Raw genomic sequence first — 21332 nt, 5'->3', positions numbered from 1 at the left:
CTATTTACGGAGCCCGTGCCGTAGCAGAGTATGTGCGTGTGTGTTAATGCGCGGAATGAGATTTCAGGAATGGTCAGCCAAGCAAGAGATCACCTTCCTTACACGTGAAAAGAAAGCACTTGCTCCCTATGGGTGTAATATGTTGGAGAAAGAAGAGGATAAGTGTGATGGCGCCGAAAAAAAGGAACAAAGACCATGGAGATTGCATTCCTCACGGTCAGCGTCGAAGGTTGTGGTAATCTTCGCTAAGCCTTTCTCTCCTTTTCCTCCTCATGGGTGCCGCTAGTAGTACTGTGGGTCATGACCTTTGAATGACCCATAACACAAGAATGCTAATGCTGACATTTCCCAAACGGAGAGATATCGCATGATTGGGTGGCACTGAACCAAGTGAAGAAAGGATTATGCACGGCTATTACTAGGCTCGCCATCGTATTTTTTTCTGTTAGAAATATGTTAGTAATTAACTTAAAAGAGAAATTTTTGGTTTCACGCTTGCTGCGCCGGAAGAAGGTGTCTTTTGTAATAATAAAATACGTAATAAAGCAACAAGACGAAAAAGCAAAAGCTGATTAAGAAAGAGAATTTCAGTAAATTCACCTTAAAATAACAGCGGAAGAAAGAAAAAAAAAGGGGACACTTGATTCCATATGTGGTGAGAATGCGTTAGCATTAAAGCCGTAAGTTCGCTCAGCCTGGTTCTTCTCCGTGATTGCTTCTCGCCGCTTTCACTGAGCAGCCACCGATACTCCATCTTCAGCGACATACCTCCACGTTCGCCTCCTTCACTTTCGGGAATTTTCACTTACAGTAGACAGACGCGGCGTTCATTCTGGCTCTATTCCAACCTTATAAGCGGAGCTGTCTACACACTTCTGCACACAACAAAGCGCACCTGCCAACTTCCCGCGAACCTGCCAACTCGGCCATGTCACATAGTCCCACGACGTCACATACTCCGTCGACCTATGAGTGAATTTGATGAGAGACGCGTCCGGAAGCCGCCAGACTTTCTCTCCGATGATGCTTTTATTGGTATTGTATTACGTCCTAAAAATACGATAAAGGCAAGGATTCATTAAAACGCAAAAGCATTAAAACACAATAAGTTTTTGAGTAGCCCACTGAGCAATGTGGTTTTTACATTAGTGTAAGTGAAGGTTCAAGCCCAAATGCAGGCTTCTCTGCAGGAGTAAAAGAATGTGCCAGGAACTTGGAATTTTCTTTTGTTTTAAGTACTTCAGTCGTGTGTTATCTACTTCGGGAGTGATATTACATTTGGGCAATTTTGTACACGCCTATAAAATGGCAAAATGTTCACTAATGGTTTGTTTATCTCTATCGCCGTGAAGCAATATATTAAGGAGGGCTAAAAGAGTCGAAAATTTAAGAATCTCTGTCTTGAAAGTCAAGGATAACTTGTTTATATAAAATTCGATCATTTCTTTCTCTCTCCTTCCTTCCATTAACTTTACCAGACTGTCTGATCTAAGTGCTACTTTATTATCAGTCTCGGTATCTGTCTCTTTTGATGCAAACTAACATCTTCACCAGCCTGAATATGCCCACTGAAGGACAAAGGCTTCTTTCATATCTCTCGAATTAACCTTGTCCTTTGACAACTGGCCGCCCTTTTACCGCAAACGCTTTATTTTCGTCAGCCCACCTAGCCTTAGTCGCTTTGGGGCTTTAAACCCCCATAAACAACAAACATAACTTTTGCCGTGCCCTGCTACGCTTGCCTTCTCTTGCAATCCACTCCGTTACTCTTAAAGACCATCGATTATCTTGCCTTCACATTAGGTGCCCTGCCGAAGCACATTTCTTCGTGTTGATTTCGACTAGGATATCATTAACCCACGTTTGTTCCTTTACCCACTCTTCCCTCTGCTTCTGTCTTAACGTTACAGCTATCAGTTCCATTTCCATTGTTGGCTGCGTTGTCCTAAAGTTTGAACTCTTTTAGTTAACTTCCACGTTTTTTCCCATAGCTGAGTAAAAGTAAGATACAGATGGTATATACTTATCTCCTGAGACATATTAGTAAGCCGCTAATCTTGATCTCAGGGAACCTTCCAAATTCGCTGCATCTCGTTCTTACTCTTCTAGTTATATCACTCTCGTGAACTGGATGTGCGGTCCCTACCTGCCCTAAATAGACATATTATCTTACTACTTCGAGCTCCTCGCCACCCATTGCGAACGGATATTCTCTTGCTAGACTGTTGAATATTACTTTGGTGCTCTGCATGTTAATTTTTTGCCCCACCGTTATGCTCTATCTGTCTAATTCATTGATCGTGCTTCGCAGTTCATCCCCTGAGTGACTTAGCAGGGCGATGTCATCAGCGAATCGTAAATTGCTAAAGTATTCTTTATTGACTCTTACCCATAACTCTTCCTAATCCAGGGCTTTGAATACCTCCTGGAAACAGGGGGTGAATAGCATTGGGGAGATCGCGTCTCTCTGCCTGACACCCTTTCTTTGTGAGAGAAGCCAACAGCCACAGAAACCAAGGAGCACAGAGGATTTTTTTTTAATTTATTTATTTTTTTTGTGGTGTTGATCAAGTAAGAATATTACTGAATATGTTGTCGCTTAAAGCTAATTGATTAGAAAAGCAGAAGAAAAAACAACCACATGCCGCCGGTGGGATCCGAACCCACGACCTCCGAATTACGCGTCCGGTGCTCTACCTCTGAGCTACGGCGACGGCTGTCAAACCTTCTGCTTTCGGGGGTATTTATGTTTACAAATAACCTAACCTTGAGAGTGTTCATCAGCGCCACCCACGTTCGTAAGCGGCGGACGTGGAACGTCCTGAGTTACCGCTGGTGTGACGTAGAACGCCATCGAACGGCGAGGGTGGAAGCTGTGTGAGAACCCTCTTACGCTTCCTATGGCGTCAAAGCTGCCAGAACCGAGGCCCTCGCTAAGCAATTAAGCAAACAAGGGAAGGGGAATGAGGGGCTCGTTATAAATATGAGAGAAGCCAACAGCCACAGAAACCAAGGAGCACAGAGGATTTTTTTTTAATTTTTTTTTTTTTGTGATGTTGATCAAGTAAGAATATTACTGAATATGTTGTCGCTTAAAGCTAATTGATTAGAAAAGCAGAAGAAAAAACAACCACATGCCGCCGGTGGGATCCGAACCCACGACCTCCGAATTACGCGTCCGGTGCTCTACCTCTGAGCTACGGCGACGGCTGTCAAACCTTCTGCTTTCGGGGGTATTTATGTTTACAAATAACCTAACCTTGAGAGTGTTCATCAGCGCCACCCACGTTCGTAAGCGGCGGACGTGGAACGTCCTGAGTTACCGCTGGTGTGACGTAGAACGCCATCGAACGGCGAGGGTGGAAGCTGTGTGAGAACCCTCTTACGCTTCCTATGGCGTCAAAGCTGCCAGAACCGAGGCCCTCGCTAAGCAATTAAGCAAACAAGGGAAGGGGAATGAGGGGCTCGTTATAAATATTTATATTTATAACGAGCCCCTCATTCCCCTTCTCTTGGGAACGTGGGTGGCGCTGATGAACACTCTCAAGGTTAGGTTATTTGTAAACATAAATACCCCCGAAAGCAGAAGGTTTGACAGCCGTCGCCGTAGCTCAGAGGTAGAGCACCGGACGCGTAATTCGGAGGTCGTGGGTTCGGATCCCACCGGCGGCATGTGGTTGTTTTTTCTTCTGCTTTTCTAATCAATTAGCTTTAAGCGACAACATATTCAGTAATATTCTTACTTGATCAACACCACAAAAAAATAAATAAATAAAAAAAATCCTCTGTGCTCCTTCGTTTCTGTGGCTGTTGGCTTCTCTCATATTTATAACGAGCCCCTCATTCCCCTTCCCTTGTTTACCCTTTCTTTGTGTAATTTTACTGCCGGCTTTATGAAGGACTATGATGGCGATGCAGCAGTTATAGGTATTTTTCAGTATTTTCACATTAGAATCATCTACACACTTATTCGCAACGCTTGCATGGCTTCTGAGGTTTCCACTGAGTCAAATGCTTTCTTGTAATCAATGAAGGCTATATATAGGGGTTGGTTATATCTGCGCATTTCATAATTACGCGCATTTTCACCTTCTGCTATTCTGCTATGCGGGCATGATTAGCGCAATATCCCCCTTCTCATGTGAAGCTACTCTCAATCTTAAGGAATGAAAGTTATGAAGGCTTGCTTTGTTGAGCACTTAGTAACACGTGTGGCCTCGTTTTTTTCTTCGCAAATTCTACAGACCTCAGAAACCCGGTGTCAAGTACTGAACTGGACATACGCCTGTAGCTCCATCCCAGTACCTCGAGGCCTCTGTTGTGCTGGCCAGAATTGCCAAGGAATAACAATCATGCCCGCGGGAAGTTCACATGCCTTTCCTTTTCTAAGCAGTGCACCATGTTCAGGGTTGGTCAAAAGTGGCCATGACACACGGACCACTTATGTTTCCTCTGGTAGTTCGCTTACGGCACTTCAGGAGCCGAAAAAGTGGTGAGGATGAGGAGGAATTTCTTGCTCATTCCTGAGGAGTATGGCAGCTTCGTAGACTCCATAAATGCCAAGATGTACTGCTTAAACGTGAACTCTGTGGCCCAAAGACTTTTGACTAGCACTGTACCTCGGCTTTCATTTCATATCCCCTCAACTTTCTCGTAGCTCCTTGTGCCGACTGGGTCTTGGCCAGCGATTCCGGTACAACAGGGGCGACTAGACGGACCGGCCTCTGCATAAAGAAGGGCGTGTATCCAGGGAAAGCAACATCGACCTACAAGCGTGTGTGACAGTTTATGCCAAATGTGCCAATATTATGTTTCACTGAACGCTGTCTGAGAGGATTTGACTTTTTGAGAACATTTATTGAAAAAAGTGTGAGGAAATAATTGTTAATGCAAAAGTAGCAATTTATATTTTCTATTGTATTTAAAGGACGCTGCCTTCTATATGAACACTCAATTAATGATTAGTAAGTGAACATCAAGACAAAAATTTAAATCAGCGCAATACAATTAGCCCGTTCATGGGCGAAGTGCTCATGTGCCATACTGAGTGAAGGCGTATAATATGGCGCGTGGTATGGCGGCACAAGAAATACTGATAATTTTGTCAATATTCAGTCTTTTATAGCACTGTGAATGACATAATGCCCTGCTCAACGTGCAGAACAAATCGAAGTTTTTTGTCACGTTCCCTTCAAAGTGTACGATTTATATAGCCAGTACTGGTGAGAACAAAGCTTAACATTTCGGCTCTGCGTTGCTATAAAAAGAAAACTAATTTAATGTTAATTTACGCGCTCTCACTAAAGTGAAAGCAAATCTTTCTCAAGCGCGCAAATTAAGGGTGTGAGCTGTAGTACCGGAAGTTCGGCGAGTTGGTTCAAGTTCAGGCTGAAAAATACAGAGAAGAGAAGACAAAAGACGGACAGGGAAATGGAGACAGGCTCTACACACCGTTTGTATTCGTCGTCTTGTCTTTTCTTTATTTCTGTTATTTCTATCTTTCATTATTAGATGTAAGGTGCTGAGAGGAAAGTAAAATTTAGGCGCAAATGATTTCAATTGCCTGCCTCTCTAAAGACCCTATACTCCTGTACTGTCTGCGTTTTTAGTCGCTGATTGCTGGCAAAAGAAAAGGAGCAGCTCGCCTCAATAGATCGAACCTGTGTGGCGGCTGTCTCTGAATTAGAAGAAAGAAGTCCGGAGTGACCCACACTGCTTCCATCACGAGGCCTTTACGAATACAGTTTATTATTATTCTTCTCTCTAAAGATGTGGTTCTGAAAGAACTGGCTGCCGCGAGTAAGCCTTGGTTTGAAAGCGTAGGCAACAAATTCCTTATTTGCATCCTCAGCTTGAAAATACAAAGGCTTCCGACCTCTTAAATCACCCTATTGTAAAGCCACGATACTCTCCCGAATGCTACAGGTGCGTTACTAGCGGGCAAATCGAGCGACACCACTTTCTATACAAAATGACAAAGATGCCTTGGATTACTGCGCTTCAAGACAGAAAACGAACAGCAGTTACTGCCGCGATTTTTAAGCAACAGAGGGCGAGAATTTTGCGCCCGAGGAAACGCACACTAAGAAATTACATTCAGGCTTTACACTTTTTCTATTTCGTAGCTTTTATTTTACAACTTTCGCACACCTGCATCGCTGCGCGTAATTAAGAGCACTTAACTCTGGGTTTTACCTTACACTAAAAAATCGCACTTCACGTCATCTACACAAGTCTGATGGTGAACTTACAACCTAATGTCATACAATCCAAAACAGGGAGCGTGCACTGAACAAGTTTTCCTTTTGCCAGGAATCAGCGGCTCAAAACGCAGACAGTACAGGAGTTTTTAAAAATGGGTCGACTAGGGTCAGCGCTTGCTTTTGATTCGCGTTGAACCAAATGACGCGGCTAGACGCAGTTACAGCTCGTTGAAAGCCTGTCCTCGCATAAATAAGCCGGTGACACCTCATATCCCCGGCGTCCTTAAATAAAACTGATATGCTCTACTACACAATGCACTCAGCGAGGCATGCATTCACACATAAACGCGCAAGCTCAAAGCGGCGAGCCCCGTTTAAAGCACAAGCCGCTAACGACAGCTGAAACGGAGCGATACGAGTCTGTCTGCGCCCGAACGCCCACGAAGTAAAGCGAGCTTTACGCGGACGCCATTCAGTGACGATGAAAGCGCGCGCAATGCGCTTTTTAGTACTTGCGACGGCGCGGCGCGCGCTAAGCCCGAATGTTTGTAACAAACCCGTCCGAAGTCAAAACAATGAATATGTCGTCATCGCCACCATGCAGCAGGGAAATGGGAATGAACAGCAAAGAACTAAGCAGGGAAACAATGGTACCATGTATGTAGCGCCCTCTGTCTCGGCAGCCGACAATACGCCCCCTCTCCCCTGCAGGCCTTTCTTGCCTGTTTTGAAAAGAACGGCCATTAGCATGTGCTGGCTTGGTGCGCGGAAGCGTGGGGGAAATTTAAATGTTTGGAGCAACGTCGATAAGAGTTGTGCAGAGCTGTGCCAGTTCAGCATCCAAGAAAACAGAGATAAAGTACTTGGGCGTGCGGCGGTGGGTCATGCGAACTCAACAACAACAACAATAAAAAGAACGCTCGGCATTTGCGCACCGGCACCTGTGAGTTTTGTTGGCTCTACGAGCACTATGGTTTCTTTTAGCGCGCTGCTGCGCTGATTAGATGAGGCAGCGTACGCGGAAGTCTCGTGTTGCGGCTCTCGTCAGGAAACACATTGCCTTGCGCTTTTCCTTCCTAGTCCGCTTCATTTTATCTCTATGACCTTTCCACATAACTTTAGAACGCTTACGTGCGCTTTTACTTGATGCCAAATAGGCAACGCAAAGCAAAGCAAAGCAATGCAAAGCAAAGCAAAGCAAAGCGCTGCCTTGCAGTGGGCGTAGTCAAGCTGATGCTGATGCCAGTGGTAATGATGATGAAGCCACTGAGAGTGTCATAAAGCTTGAGTAGAAATTTTAGCATCCTTGCATGCCTCGTATGAAATCTTCAGATCATTATAAGCCATAGCGACACTACAGACACGGCTGCTGGGATTTTTGTAAGAGCAACAGAAGTAAAACGAATAACTAGCGAAAAACGTGCGGTGGAGGGATGAAGCAGAGGGAAGAAAAGAGGGAGAGGGTGGGAGGACTGCAGTGAAGAGGGAAAGAGGGAAACAGCAAAGCGTCGCTTCATGTTGCTTTCGTGGTAACCAGAAAGTTTACTTTTTTCGGCGCCTCTGCAAGAAGTATAGCAGTGAAAATTTGAAGAATGTAATGGGCCCATTGCTGAAGTAGTTCCAGGCTATTCTCGGTGGCATTCTCCGGCCAAATCAGTTGGACTGCACGGGCGTTGAGGACGCGGCGATGGAGAAAAGCTGCTTTCCTCCTTACACAAGAGATAGCCCTGCGCTCGGGACTCTTCACCCGCTTCGCTGTGCGCAACCAAAACAATGACAGCTCAGTCATCTCGTAGGATCTGCTACTTTGTGAATTAGCCCCTAGAATTCGCCCCCGAAGACTTAACGTTTGCACCTCACGACCAAAAAAGAAAATAGGGAATAGAACTGCAAAAAGCTCTATTTCAAAGGACTTTTTTTTAGTTCTCATTTCCCTTCCAAAATTCTTGGAATTCGTGCTTAACGCTACCTTCACCTACCGCTTCTAAGGGCACCAGTACGTAGTAACGCGAAATGTAGAGTTCTGCTGTCCTTTGGAAACGAAAATAGCTTGTGCATCTTTGTTTTTTGCTTTTTTGTTTTCTTCTTTATTCAATTTCATTCGTCGCAAAACACCTGCTTCCGCAAATGTATTTGCAGTACAGAGAACTGAGAACTATAACAAATAGCGACACAAAACATATGCAGAGAAGTTGTTTGCTGTCCCTTCAGTATATTGCGCAAAAAGAGGCAGCTGAGAGAGACCAGCATAAAGACTGTAATGCACCGTGGGCTGATGGCGCAGCAATGAAAGGTACAAGACGCTTTACAAGAGAAAGCTACAGACTCACACTTACGATTCGGACACGGATTTATAGAATATAAAGTATAAAAGAAAACACAGGAGGAAACAAAAATGTTTGCCCCTGAGATGACTGGGAACGCTGCTGTGAGCTGGCAGAAAGCGAAAATGAAGCAAAACAAGCGTGAAATACTTCGGGAATATGTTCGCCGGGGCACGACAAAGGACCGGAGGGCCTTGTTTAATGCAACGTACGGCAGCCCACCTCGCCTCTCGCAGTGTTGTGTTGGTTTATCTTTCTTTATCGGCACCACAGTTTACAATCCCTTCTTCCGTTTTCACTGAAATGTTTATTCTGGCCGATTTTTCCCGCCCCCTGTTTCTAAAGCATCCAGTAAAAGTGGACGCCGCATGTCAAAGCTCTTTCTACTTACTCTAGTGTTCTTTCAAGTTTCTCTCTTTCACCTTTGCGTCTTCTCTGTCTTTACTTCGCCCGGTTTGAAGGTCCTGTTCGTTTCCCTCTTCCCGCGTTTTCCGTCTGAGCGACGCGTGCTATTTCAATTCTTATTCCTCGATCCTCCATCTGTTGTTTTCCTTTTGGTCGGTAAGCAGAGGCCACCTTGCAGAGAATCTACCTCCACGCTACTTCGACTTCGTTTGAAGCTCCGGCGAATTGTTCTTCTTTCTCGCCGACGTCGCAAATAAAGAGCCGATGGGAAAAGTCTTCTTGAATTGTTACGTTACTTTTTTTTTCTATTTCTCCTCGTGACATTGACAAATGCGGCGCGGGATCTCGGCTCTGCCTCGCACGACCGTAGATTTTGCGCTCATAAATAAATTCGACGAGGTGCCTGTTGCTGGACGCACGTCGTCTTCGATTTTCTGTCGGCTTTCTTTTATTTCATTCTCTTTTCGGAGAAGTCTATATTCCTGAACTACCCGGCCATTTTTTAATGTTATGTTTGCTTTGTTTTCGCAAGCACCGAAAAGCATCTAGTTCAATGGAATAAGTGGAAAAAGGGGCCAAGTGTCTCGATCTCATCACGTGAGTTGTGAGTAGTCGAAGAGAGCGAACCTCTGACTACCCGATAAAAAGGCATAACTAAGCGCGTGTTAAGTCTTTATAAAATAAAAAGCTGCAGGCTACGCGTGTATATTCTGCAAATATTGCATTTGTAGGGAATGCGCCAGAGTAGTTAGGGCGATGGCAGTTTGCATAACAAGTACTTTTTTCCGCATTTGACGACCATTAAAAACTTTCAAGCACTGTCTCTAGATAGAGTGGTTCAACGTTATCGGCGTATTTCAACTTTTTTGTATTACCTGGGGTTAAAAAAAGTTTGGGATCACAGAGTTCAGAACCTTCGGTATATGTTTAAGGCATTCGTCAGGCTGAAGCTGCGCAGTTAGCTGATTCATATAATGAAAATTTTATTTTTAACTGGTGTTCAGTAGTACTGTTACCAGGCTGTACAGAACAGGGTAGTTGCAAAGCTAGTCAACAGGTTCTAAGTCTATAACGCCACACGTATTTAACGCCGGAGCAAGAAATCTCGCCTGATAGGCAACAGCGCCATCTTGCTGTCGCACGCAAACGCGAGAAGACGGCCAAACAAGTCGCTAATGCCGAAGAGGAAAAATGGACAAACGCCATCCTGCGTACATAACCTCACCAATGCCCATTAAAAGAGTGCTGGCTGACTAATATTTGATAGTTAACTTTTTAGCAAACTATTACTGTTATGTTCCCTAAATAATGAGAAGCGTGTAGCACACCTCGGTAAGCAATATCGATATCAGCTTTTAGAATTTCGAAAACGCGGTTACTCGCGGTGCAGTGGACAAACAACTTATGGCTACATCGGGCCAAATACATGCGCTTTCTAGCAGCTTGCAGGCAAAGCAGCCTCTCCAGTGCACGTAACTCTTCGAAATAGTCAAAATTTGTTAGGCGACAGCGACGAGGGAAACCGTGTTTTAGAAATTCTGAAAATAGATATAGATATTATTTATAGTGGGTTATTGCCTCTGAATAATTAAGGAGCCTAAAAGTAGTAGTTAAAAATTATCTGTCAAGTAATTGTTAACGAGCTTGCTGGTTAACACGCCTTAACAGTATTCTGGTGTTCTACACCGCTGACAATGCTATGCTGAAAAAAGCGCGCTTCTAACTCAAGCAGCCTACGTTTAAAAATATGCAAAGGCTTAGGTGAAACACCCTGTATACATAACGACTTTCAGAGAAAGTGCGCCAGTGAAAACAAAAAATAAAAAACATTTCAAAATAGCTGAAACATCTGTATACAGTACAAGCTGCAAGTCCGCATTCCGATTGATTCGCCTTTATAAGACGAGCGCTTATGTTAAAAAATGTTGCATCAAACCTTTTATCCTTCAGTGCCAAGGTACAAAGCATAAACTTACGTAAGTCTGCAGACAGGCAGTCGTCACAGGCGGCGTCTTCGCTTCAAACCTCGGGGATCTGGAAAGCAACACAAGAAAACTAAAGTGAATTCAAAATTTACTTTCCCCAAAATACTGAAGCATATGTTTGTACTTTTGTGTTTTCCGAAGATTATTCCAGAAAACCACAACAAGAGAAAAAATGTAACTAGGGTAGTGCCAACCACAAGAATCAATAGAATATCTTATCCCCACTAGTGCAGAATTTATATGCTTTGTTCCTTTGTTACTCTTTGCAGCAAACAAGACAATCTACCGGTAAGGAAGGCTCAAAATATTTACCATCATTTTACAGTCACCTTCGGCGTGATGATTGGTGCCACTGGAAAGACGCCTTAGATGTCTCGATTGAAAGTGTTTTGTACTCAACAGTGATCAACTGTGATAGAAGACTACTTATGAATTGATATTGTAAAAACGCCGCACGTTATTCCAAGAAGATTGCTTTTTGCTCGAAGATTTCTAATCAGAAAAGCATGCATCTCTGCTGTTTTGTTACACTTAAGCAGCGATAACGGTCGCAACATCCGAATTAAAAGTAAAATAAATGCCATGAAATGCCCACTCGCTTTTTCCAAGACTGAAATTTGTTTCCCGTTAAAACATTCATGATTCTCATGACATCGGCGCTAGACATCTTAGATTATATTTCTATTAAGATAAGAGATTTAGGTCCACTGAGCTTTTTTTAAGCGTGTACATGTGTTCCACAACCTCTGCTTAATGATCTCTCTCTCTATTTAACAGGAAACGCTCGATGAACACGACTAGAGTGGATGAAAGCATACAAGTTTGCAAACTTTTAGAAAGACATAAGAAATCAGCCTGCTAAAGCGCCTTATCAATAATGATTCAGTGATACGGTGAGATCAGAAACGAAATAAAAGGAGAACTAGGGGTCGTTCAAAGTTTATTTTTGAGCGTTTAGAGAGACAGAGAAAGAGAGAAAGAATGAAGAAAATGAGCGTAAGAACTACGCGATGCCCAGTTGGCTGCCCTACGAAAGGGTACGAACCTCAGAACTTCGTGAAAGCCCAACAAGAAATGAAGAAAGATAAAATATCATCCCCGCCTTTCAGATACGTTAAGTATAATTTAAAGCATCCAGCCGTAATGCTATACATTTTTCTTGCATGTTTGACGGATAATGAGCACATGAGTTTGTTATGAATGCTTGTTGAAAAAAATAAGCACACTTTTAGCCCAAATTTACTGGAAATAAATGAGCGTGATTTGTGTTCCAAGCATCTTGCCCCATAAAAAACACCTCACTGCTGGGAAGCCCACATCACTTCAGAACATATGGGTGTTTCTTCAAAACGGCTGCTACGCATTTCACATGTCTACTCTAAGTAGCTTGCTCCACTTGTGTCATTAGGATTTCATGACCGTATACGTCATGCATGCATAGGACCACACAGACACATTTTTAAGAATGCCGATTGACCGATCATCACTAAAAGAGCGCCCACACTAGGGCATTCTATTTGGGTCACACGTCCACGGCTGCCTTATTGTGAACAGCGCCCGTTTTTGCCGACCCGAAAAACGTTCTGAATGGACCGGAAGTCGTCGCGGGAGTTCGCCGTACGTCAGTAGAGCTTAATATGAAAGGAGTACTCTATATAGCTCGTTGTGACAGCGATTTTAATGACAGTAGTCATTCTTGTTTCCTGTCACTGTGTTTCGGCAGACTACGATATGAATTTATATTTCCTGCCTCTCGCTTCACGAACGTCTTTTACATTAGCAAGCAGTGCGGAAGAATGCGAGTGAAAGAAGAAAGCGCACAGGGCAGAAAGTTTACCTGCCGCGGAGCTGGCGGGAAGACTTTCTTTGTCAGTTAGCGACGGGGAACAGGACACGAAAATCAGAACACGACGTTTGCTGAAAATGTTCCGAAGAAAGCACAGGCCATTCTGTTAGCTGTGCGGGTTGAAGACGTTATTTTCTGGGAACGATACAATAACAAGAGGAAATTATGCATTTGGTGTTTGACTGTTTTAGACGGAAATTTAAAAATAATCAGTGTGCACTGGTACCCAAAGAAATGCTCTTTCAAGAAGAGAACGCCGTCCAACAGCTGGACTGTTGCTCTAGGAGAACTGCACGAATTAGGCTTTAAATTGGTTTTCTTCTACCGCCCTTCGCTTTATTTTCAATGCAATCTCCAAATTCAGCCCTGTCTGATTTATTCTTGTTTGCATACTTGAGTACCCCACCTGGTAAAATAATTTTGGATCGAAAGAACTTCGCTCTCTCTTACTCTGGCTTTTTGAGAGGATAATAAAAATAATGATCTATGGACTAATCTCTCAGTGCTTAATGGAGACTACGTTAGCAGTCGCTGCCGTTACCAGGCTTAAAAATCATAACAATGTCATGGCATTTACTAGAATAATCCATGAAACATTTTCTGTAAAGCGTGCACTGCCACTGTAAAAGCTTTACAGCGGCAAAGCCAACTTTAAAACTTGTACATTACCTTTGGTTATTTATTGTCTATGTGCTGTTTTTTATGTATTTTTAGCGAAGAGTAAAGAATAATAGATTTTTTGCTTTGTAACACCTGGTGACATTGAAAAGTGTGCGCATCGATAATGAACTCAGTCTTTTTTGAGTTATCATTACACTAGCTATGTGTTTTTTTTTTGTATTCTTGGAAAAATCTATCGGCCTGGTACTGAAGAAGCGAGTAATGGACGCTTTTTCATAAGTTTGAGGACAGAAGAGGGAGCTGAGTTAAGGAAGAAAACTGAAAGGCGGTCAGGGATATTTTAAGGTTTGCCTTTTGAACTTTATTTAAATATTGGAAAACTCAAATAGAAATTAATATTACGCGCCTTCGAACAATGCATTAGGGGAGCACATGATTTTAGCCTCTTCTTGATAACAATTAATGCGTATTTTTACTTAAGCGGTCTGATACAGAAGTAACATCAAGAAGTACTTATGGCTGGGCTAGTTGGACTGAGCATCTTCTCTTAATTCTTAGGAGCATACAATTAGAATACCAATATAATATGTGAATAATATCGCATGAAAATACCGGGGAATGATTCTCACAATATTTTATAGTGCTCTCTCAGAAGCGCTAACAAGCCAACGGAGAACTATAAAAACTAAATGCCCTGCTTGAATGCATTGGCTGTGAGGGGCCGAGAAAATACCGCAGTTCTATTCATAGCAGCTAATTTTATCTTTCTCTGTCCCTGGGAGACCACAACTGTGGCAGAAACTTTCCGCTAGCAATACTTAGCAGCCCTGGAAAATCTTTCACGAATCATTCGTGCAGTCATATTTATTTATTTAATTTATTTTGGCACTGTGCGGCCTTATATAGTGTTGTAGCGAGAGGACAAACAAGAAAAAAAAACGACATGTAAACAAATCAGTAATAATTAGAAGCGTATAGGAATTTTTTGAAAGGCAATGAGCGAGTGGCTCCAGGAAAGTACTTGTAAATTTCTATGGCTAGTAGAAAAAATAACCGCATTTAAACACGCCAGTGCGAGGTCTAAAATGTGAAATATTTAGTTAGTCATTTAAGGATGCGTTTCAAGTACACGCAGAGGGTGATAAATTTACCCACGAGCGGTGGGCCTTGTGAGCTGTCTTCTTCTGGCTCAAGCAACTGTCCTTCGCGTCACACATAACTTCAGTAGCAGACCGTCGTATCTATTTATAAAGCCGGCTTATAAAGCGGACCCACAACATGCGATGGCTGCTTGTATGCGCTAGCTCTCTTGCCGTACCCGAGTACTCTCACCAGGGATGAATGCAGTGTTGCAGCTCACGCCACGCAGGCTGTGGGTGACGCCCACAGCTTCTAGTGCGCTCGGTAGCTCGCCGAGTCGTGATCTAGGGGATGTCCTCGTCGACGTCGTGGGATTCGCGCTATAAGCGCGCGCGACGCATCGTCTGTCGCGTGATGGATGACTAACCTGCATCACCATGGCGTGAGAAGGCGACACCTGATGGGAATAGAGCGCAGTAGCCCGTCTCGGTTGTACGTGCCGTCGTTGTTGTGCGAGAGAGATTTCGTGAATAATAGAAACAAAGAGGAGACGTCCTGTTTTGGCCCGCTTCGTGGTTGCGAGATCCATTTCCCACGGAGCTTTGTGGACACCCTGGCAGACCGATGCGGGGTGCGCAGCTCTTTTGGTTTGGGTGTCCTCGAACGGAGGCGCTACTCCAATGGGTCACGGTATATCTCGCTTATGGTGACAGTTGTGGGTCCGGAGAAAACACATATATCGACTTGCTTCAACTCCTTAATTTTATTTTTTGGAAAAAAAAGTTGTTTTTTTTTTTTGCGCGGAAAGCCATACATATTTTTTTTGTGTGTTGCCTAGCTTGAAGTCTGAAGTTGTTATGCACGTGAATACAAAATGCATCTGAAAGTACAGGCGTAGACATCCCGAGGAAAACAAAAAATGCAGTTGGGGGCTTTGATGGTTTAAAAAACAAAACGAACAAATCATAGAATAGCAAAATACCGAAGATTAGCGAGAATAGCATAACGATTACTGGCGGAAAAATCATGACAATGGACATAATTCCAAACAGTCATAAAAGGTTGTGACTATCAGGAACTACTCCAGAACTGCATTAAATGCTTATTCAAACTTCTCGATGACAACTGATAAGAAGGCTATTCACAGGCCGCCAAGGCTTGGATATGCAGCCTTCACCACTATTAATTTATTCGAACTTAACTGACGCAACCCAAAAACCTCACGCAGAGGAGGCAGCTATTGCATTAGCTGTAGCATATAACCCCAACGCCGTTGTGCTCACTGATTCCCAGAACGCCTGTCGCAACTTCAATTACGGATTAATTCATAAGTCAGGGTTGTCATTGCTGACTAAGCATCCACCCAACCAAGCCTCAATCATCTGGTTTCCCGGTCACCTGGAACTACCAGAAGGAAACGAAGCCGCTCACAGGCATGCCCGAGCTCTTCTATACCGGGCGTCTCCCCCTGATGACCATGAAGGGTGCCGTGACCTGATAGGTTTAGCAGTGTATGCTGACAATCTCGCGCCATACAGCACAGCCAGAAAGGAGTACCCAACACCACACAAATCCCTCAATAAGTTAGAAGAGAACACCCTTAGGAGACTACAAACCAACACATACCCAACACCAGCTAAATTACACCTGTGGTACCCTACACTATACTCTCCGCAGTGCCCACACTGTGGAGATGTAGCTAACCTCTACCATATGGTGTGGGCATGCCAATTTAATCCCTTACTTGACCCCATTCCCAACCCCTCGGAGGAGCAGTGGGAGGCTATTCTGCTCAGCGATGATCCTGACCGTCAGCACTGGCTGGTGGGGAGGGCCACCGCAGCAGCAGCAGCCAATGGACTACCGGACTAGGCGGCCCACCCACATGTTCTGAAAATACTGAATAAATAAAGATGTTTTCAATCAATCAATCCGATTGTACGTGTGCACATGTGTTCATGTGCGTGCATGCGTGCGTGAGTGTGCGTGTGCGTGCGTGCGCATGCATGCGTGCATGTGCGAGCGTATGTGCGTGTGCGCACGCGTGTGTGGTTTCTTCTGCTCTTAATCAGGGGGTAACTGATTTACTGTTTCTTGCTTTTCGTGAGAAAATTATTCTTAACGTTTTGTTGCGCAAGCTGCGTAGAACCCTACTTGGCCACAGAGTTCTTAAAACAGAAAAAAAGTAATAAATTGTTCGGCTAAGCGCACACCTAGACTATGGACACCCTTTAGGAAAGTGCTAGAAAATGCTCAAACACACTCTCTCCAACCCGCTGCAGAATGTCTCTGTAAAGCCGTTTTCATTTTCATTTGTATCGGAATGAAGCCGCAGTGCCCGAGAACTGCACCCACGGCATGACGCGCTCGAGATCAAAAGGCTACATCCACTGAGCCCATGAGGCTGATATTAACACCAGGTCTCTCACACTTGATGTTCAAGACGAATTATCATGCTAAATTTCGTGCTTATATACAGCGTGGTGAAAAGTTGGAATCATACGTGAATACGTCCTTCATTTTAGATATTTCTGAAGTGGTAATTTTTGTAGAGCCTAGAGCAGAAGGCTATGGGGAAAAATACGAGTTGCTACATTATAATGGGAAGTTCGCGCATCAATCGAAATCGGTATTACAACCTGATGTTGCGAACTTAGCTTCGAGGCCATTCTTCTCCAATGCGAACAAAAACAAATGGACATGCTCAACCATATAATGTCGAGATAACTATTGCAACGAGTGAAACAAGAAAAGCTGAACGGAGTTGGCATGTACTCGGCGACGTAGTTTTCTACTACTCAGCAACAAAAGGGAACTAAGGTCTTTCACCCCGCGTTTGCGAACTGTTGCGAAATAGGTAGCTCTTCATCCCTGCCGACAATGTTTGCCTTCGATAAAGGGCGCCCGTCAGACTCGAGCCACTGACGTTGAACTCGCGCCGCCAAATATTTCACTCTTTCAAAGGTTAACCGTCGCCGTATATCTTTGCAAAGCAAACAGTGTCGTGTTTGACTTACGTCGTTTCAATAAAGGCACTGCGACAGAGAGAATACTAGATTTGGAGTCGTGTCGGCTCGCAGAGTTTAGCTGCGGCGCAGTAGGCTCACAGTGTGTCGAAATCAGTCTGACGAGTTTATAGTTGCGCTGTCCTCTGGCGGCTCTGCAAGAACATGACGTACACTCCAGACCACGCCCGTATCTTTCATACGAGCAGCAGTGCAGTATCTATTACCTCAATGAAGGCAGTGAATCGGCACGTTCGGCATCTGTTCTGGTTGGTTGGTTGGTTTACGGGGTTTAACGTCCCAAAGCGACTAAGGCTATGAGAGACGCCGTAGTGGAGGGCTCCGGAAATTTCGACCACCTGGGGTTCTTTAACGTGCACTGACATCGCACAGTAACACATCCGAAGTATGTATTAGCACTCAGTAGCCGACAGTATTTAAAACCAAGGAAATAATAAGGAGCGAAAAACTTTCCTATAAAAAGTGAGGAAGAATAACTGAAAAATAATATCAGGTAGGTTTATCGACAGGATTCACAACAAAGAACTACCACTGACCATTTAGAGCTTTCGCCAAGCTCTTCGCGTACGGCGCAAAGCGTTCGCCCATTAGCGCATACAGCGCTGCATGTGCCCTTAAAGGAAAAACGCGTAAACATAACCACACCGAATAATTTATTTAAGTGGGTTTTCGAAGCAAAAAGATATAATGAAAATATTATTGTCTTTGGGCATTGTTATTGCCTTGCGTTCGCAACCGCACAATAGCGTGTTCATGCACTCGCAAAGCGTGGCAGTGAATAAAGCAAATCTGGTTAAAAAAAAACAAAAACTTTTCATTCAATAAATTCACACAAAATTTAGAACGCAAGAGAGAGGGGAAAAAAAGAAAGACGCCCACTCCGCATCCTGCCTGCCAGGTTCGAGTTTGCGCTGTCCGCCCCACATACGTCTGAGCTGGCGTCGGCGGCGGAGGCGTTAGTGGTGATATATTCGAGCGCGCAAAGACCTTGAAAATAAAGGCGTTTTCCCGGCTATCTGCGGCCGGCGCCGGCACAGTGCCGCGGGCAGGTGCGAAGTCCACTTTTTTTTTACGTTTTGCCGGTCGCTGGGGCGGTCTCGATTCGGGAAATTGAAGGTGCGCGCAGCCTTGACTGGGGAAGATTAATTTATAAGGGGAGATGCACCTGCTTCTTGAAAAACTGGCGCATTCGAAGCAAGCCAGCAGAAAAGGATGGTTTCCCGTCGTCTCCCTGCGATTATTTTCACTCACGCATTCCTTTCTCTACCCTCTTTTCTTTCCTTTTTTTCTTGAAGGCATTTTTTTCTTTTGCTGAATTCCGTACCCTCCTGGTATTCACTTATTTGTCGGTGCCGCGTTTGTCTCGGATTTTCTATTCCAAACTTTCTAGAAGCGCTGCGCCAGTACGAAATAGAGTACGAAATAGAGACCGGCCAGTACGAAATAAAGACGGCGATGATGAAGATCTTTATGCGCGGAATAATCAGGCTAGGTTAATAGTGAGCAACAATCATCATTATCGTCGTTGTCAGATTAATAATCGATGTTCTGAAATATTGTAATCATCTTACTTATGTTTAGTGCCGGAGCGAAGGCTTCATTAAAATGGTTGGTCTTTTCGTCAGCGTTCATGTTTCAGCACTACGGGTTCTAATTCTAATATATTCTAATTTTTTATCAATATCAGAAAGTTCCTGTTCATAATGAAAAAGTGACTGAAATAATGATCTGCCGTTCGCTCACAATGCCGACGTTTGTTTCAAAGCCATTTGGCCGCTCTTTCAGGGTACGTGTAATTTGAAGTCTAAGGTGCGCAGAGTATTCCACAATGAACGCTTCTCTATGTTCCACTATTCTTTGCAGATACAACCTGCTCCACAACTGTGTAGATTGCTTGAGCGGTGCACTGCCCTATAAATGGAGTGACTCTCGCCTCCACTGCTAGGTTGTAACGGCAAGGCTTGTGCACAAATTGAGACAAGTAGGCTTACATGCAAGTTGGTCACGAGCAAGTAATCAGTAAGCCATGTGCTCTGGGTTTTATTGCCTGGAATGCACTGCTCCAGAGCTGTAAATAAGGGTGACGCAGACAGCATTACCATAGCCCTGTGGTGTGATTATACGCTATGTGGCTCTGAGGAAAAGAGAAAAAAACTGTTTCCCAGAGAAAGACCGAGCGCCATTTTAAACACACAAATGTTTCAGCTCGGCGCCAAGTATGCAGAAGTTACGCTTTAGTGCAACATCCGCTTGAGGGGAAGAGTCAGATGAATTTGCATTAGGTATGAAGCTTCGAACTTTAATTTAGATTTTGCAGACGGTTTTATTGGATTACAGTTCTGACTTGCTGATATGGGCGTTTTGTTTCCTGAGCAAAACTTGCCATACAGCGAGGCGTCCACTATAGTCAACCGTAAAAAAATACACCAAAAATAATGCGAAATATTATTTAACGATTGCGTCTGCTTAATTAAGCGCATAGACGCATGCCCACTATTCTCGGACAAAAATTTTGAAAATTGAAAAATTGTAAGACACTGTTATAAAAATATTGAAGGTAATGATCCATTATTCTGATATGTAGCAAAATCCCTCTTTTAAAGCGTTTTCATCGATCACATCCAATAGTAAAGACTTCCATAGGAAACCAATGGGGGACGCTTTTTACAACTGCAAAAACGTTAATTAAAAAAATACAAGACTGCCGTCGGGTAAGCTGCGGACATATTGATTGTTATAATGAAATCCTTCATTATATGAAAACATTGCGTTCATAACAGGTTTCCCGCTCAAAAATGCTTTTCTCCAGAACTGCTGGGTATGTGTGCAGTGCAGTGGAAATCGGGCAGTATTTTACGCAGCTCCAAGTGTGTTATTCTGGTCAACATTACCTTTAAACACTGAGTGATGTTTGAAGCCTCCAGCGGTGCAGGAGACATGGCGTTGTGACCTCTCTCCTGCTGCGACTGTTCGCATCCTAGTTCGCATCAGTACATATCTGCTCCCAGTCGCACAGCTGCGCAGCTGCACAGCTGCAGAGAGAGCTTTCTTCGAATCGATACATGCAATATGACAATTGGAAAGGCCCGTCGACAAGACGCCGTTGCACAAGTCATGAAGCCAGAAAAAGAAAATAAGGTCGTTACTGATTCAGTTGTACTTTCGCGCTGCCTTTAACTCGAACTCGCAGAAACCAGTAGAGGGTTTAGAGACAATTTCTTTCGGTGTCATCGTATTATCTCGTTCGCTGAAGTCCTGAAGTCAGAACGCAGGTGAAGAAACATCTGGTTGGGGTAGCCGAGGTTTTGGTCTCATCGCTGCCAGTATTAACGCTTCAAAAATACATGGGCTCCAATGGGATGGGAGAATTTCATCCCTCTTCATCGTCCGGACAGTGTTACCGTAATAACTAGGTGTAGATGCATTTGAAAATTTTCGTTTTCAGATAAACTGCCCACATTTCAAGTTGTCAGTACAAAGGAGGGCCGTGTTAACCAGAAACGACTGTACTCTCTGCATGGAATTATCTGTGGAGTGAATGAATGCCTAAAAAGAAACCAAAGTTCACGAACTTAAGTGGCAGTCTGTCACCCAACGCGTAAGGCCTTCCGACCTTCGCACATCCGGTCACCACTACAAGATCCGTAATGGTTGGTGTTTGGAAACAGTAAAAGTGCGGGCAACTTACTGAAAGTGAGAATATGGCAGAGTTAAAGAACTCCGGGAGGGCGGAGAAATAGAGCGTAATTTACGTTGGAACTGAAACGTATTACCACAATGGACATGAGGAAGGCACATAAGCATTACTTGAGTGAACTTTGTGATCACTCCGCACTGTGGTG

At 43.9% G+C, this 21332-nt stretch overlaps 1 long non-coding RNA gene across 1 annotated transcript in view; it reads right to left on the bottom strand.

Annotated features, from left to right (window-relative positions):
* Positions 1-21332, bottom strand: part of LOC149371310 (uncharacterized) — a 200936-nt gene that overhangs the window by 54491 nt on the left and 125113 nt on the right. The window contains exon 2 of the long non-coding RNA XR_016286638.1: positions 10909-10966. This is a non-coding gene — a long non-coding RNA (uncharacterized LOC149371310). The remainder of the gene's footprint in view (positions 1-10908; positions 10967-21332) is intronic.

Source organism: Amblyomma mixtum, chromosome 1 (genome assembly GCF_055824585.1).
Source record: "Amblyomma mixtum isolate Tamu chromosome 1, ASM5582458v1, whole genome shotgun sequence".
Taxonomy (NCBI): Eukaryota; Metazoa; Arthropoda; class Arachnida; order Ixodida; family Ixodidae; genus Amblyomma; species Amblyomma mixtum.
The sequence above is the reverse complement of the archived record's forward strand: the minus strand, read 5'-3'. Positions and strand labels throughout refer to the sequence as shown.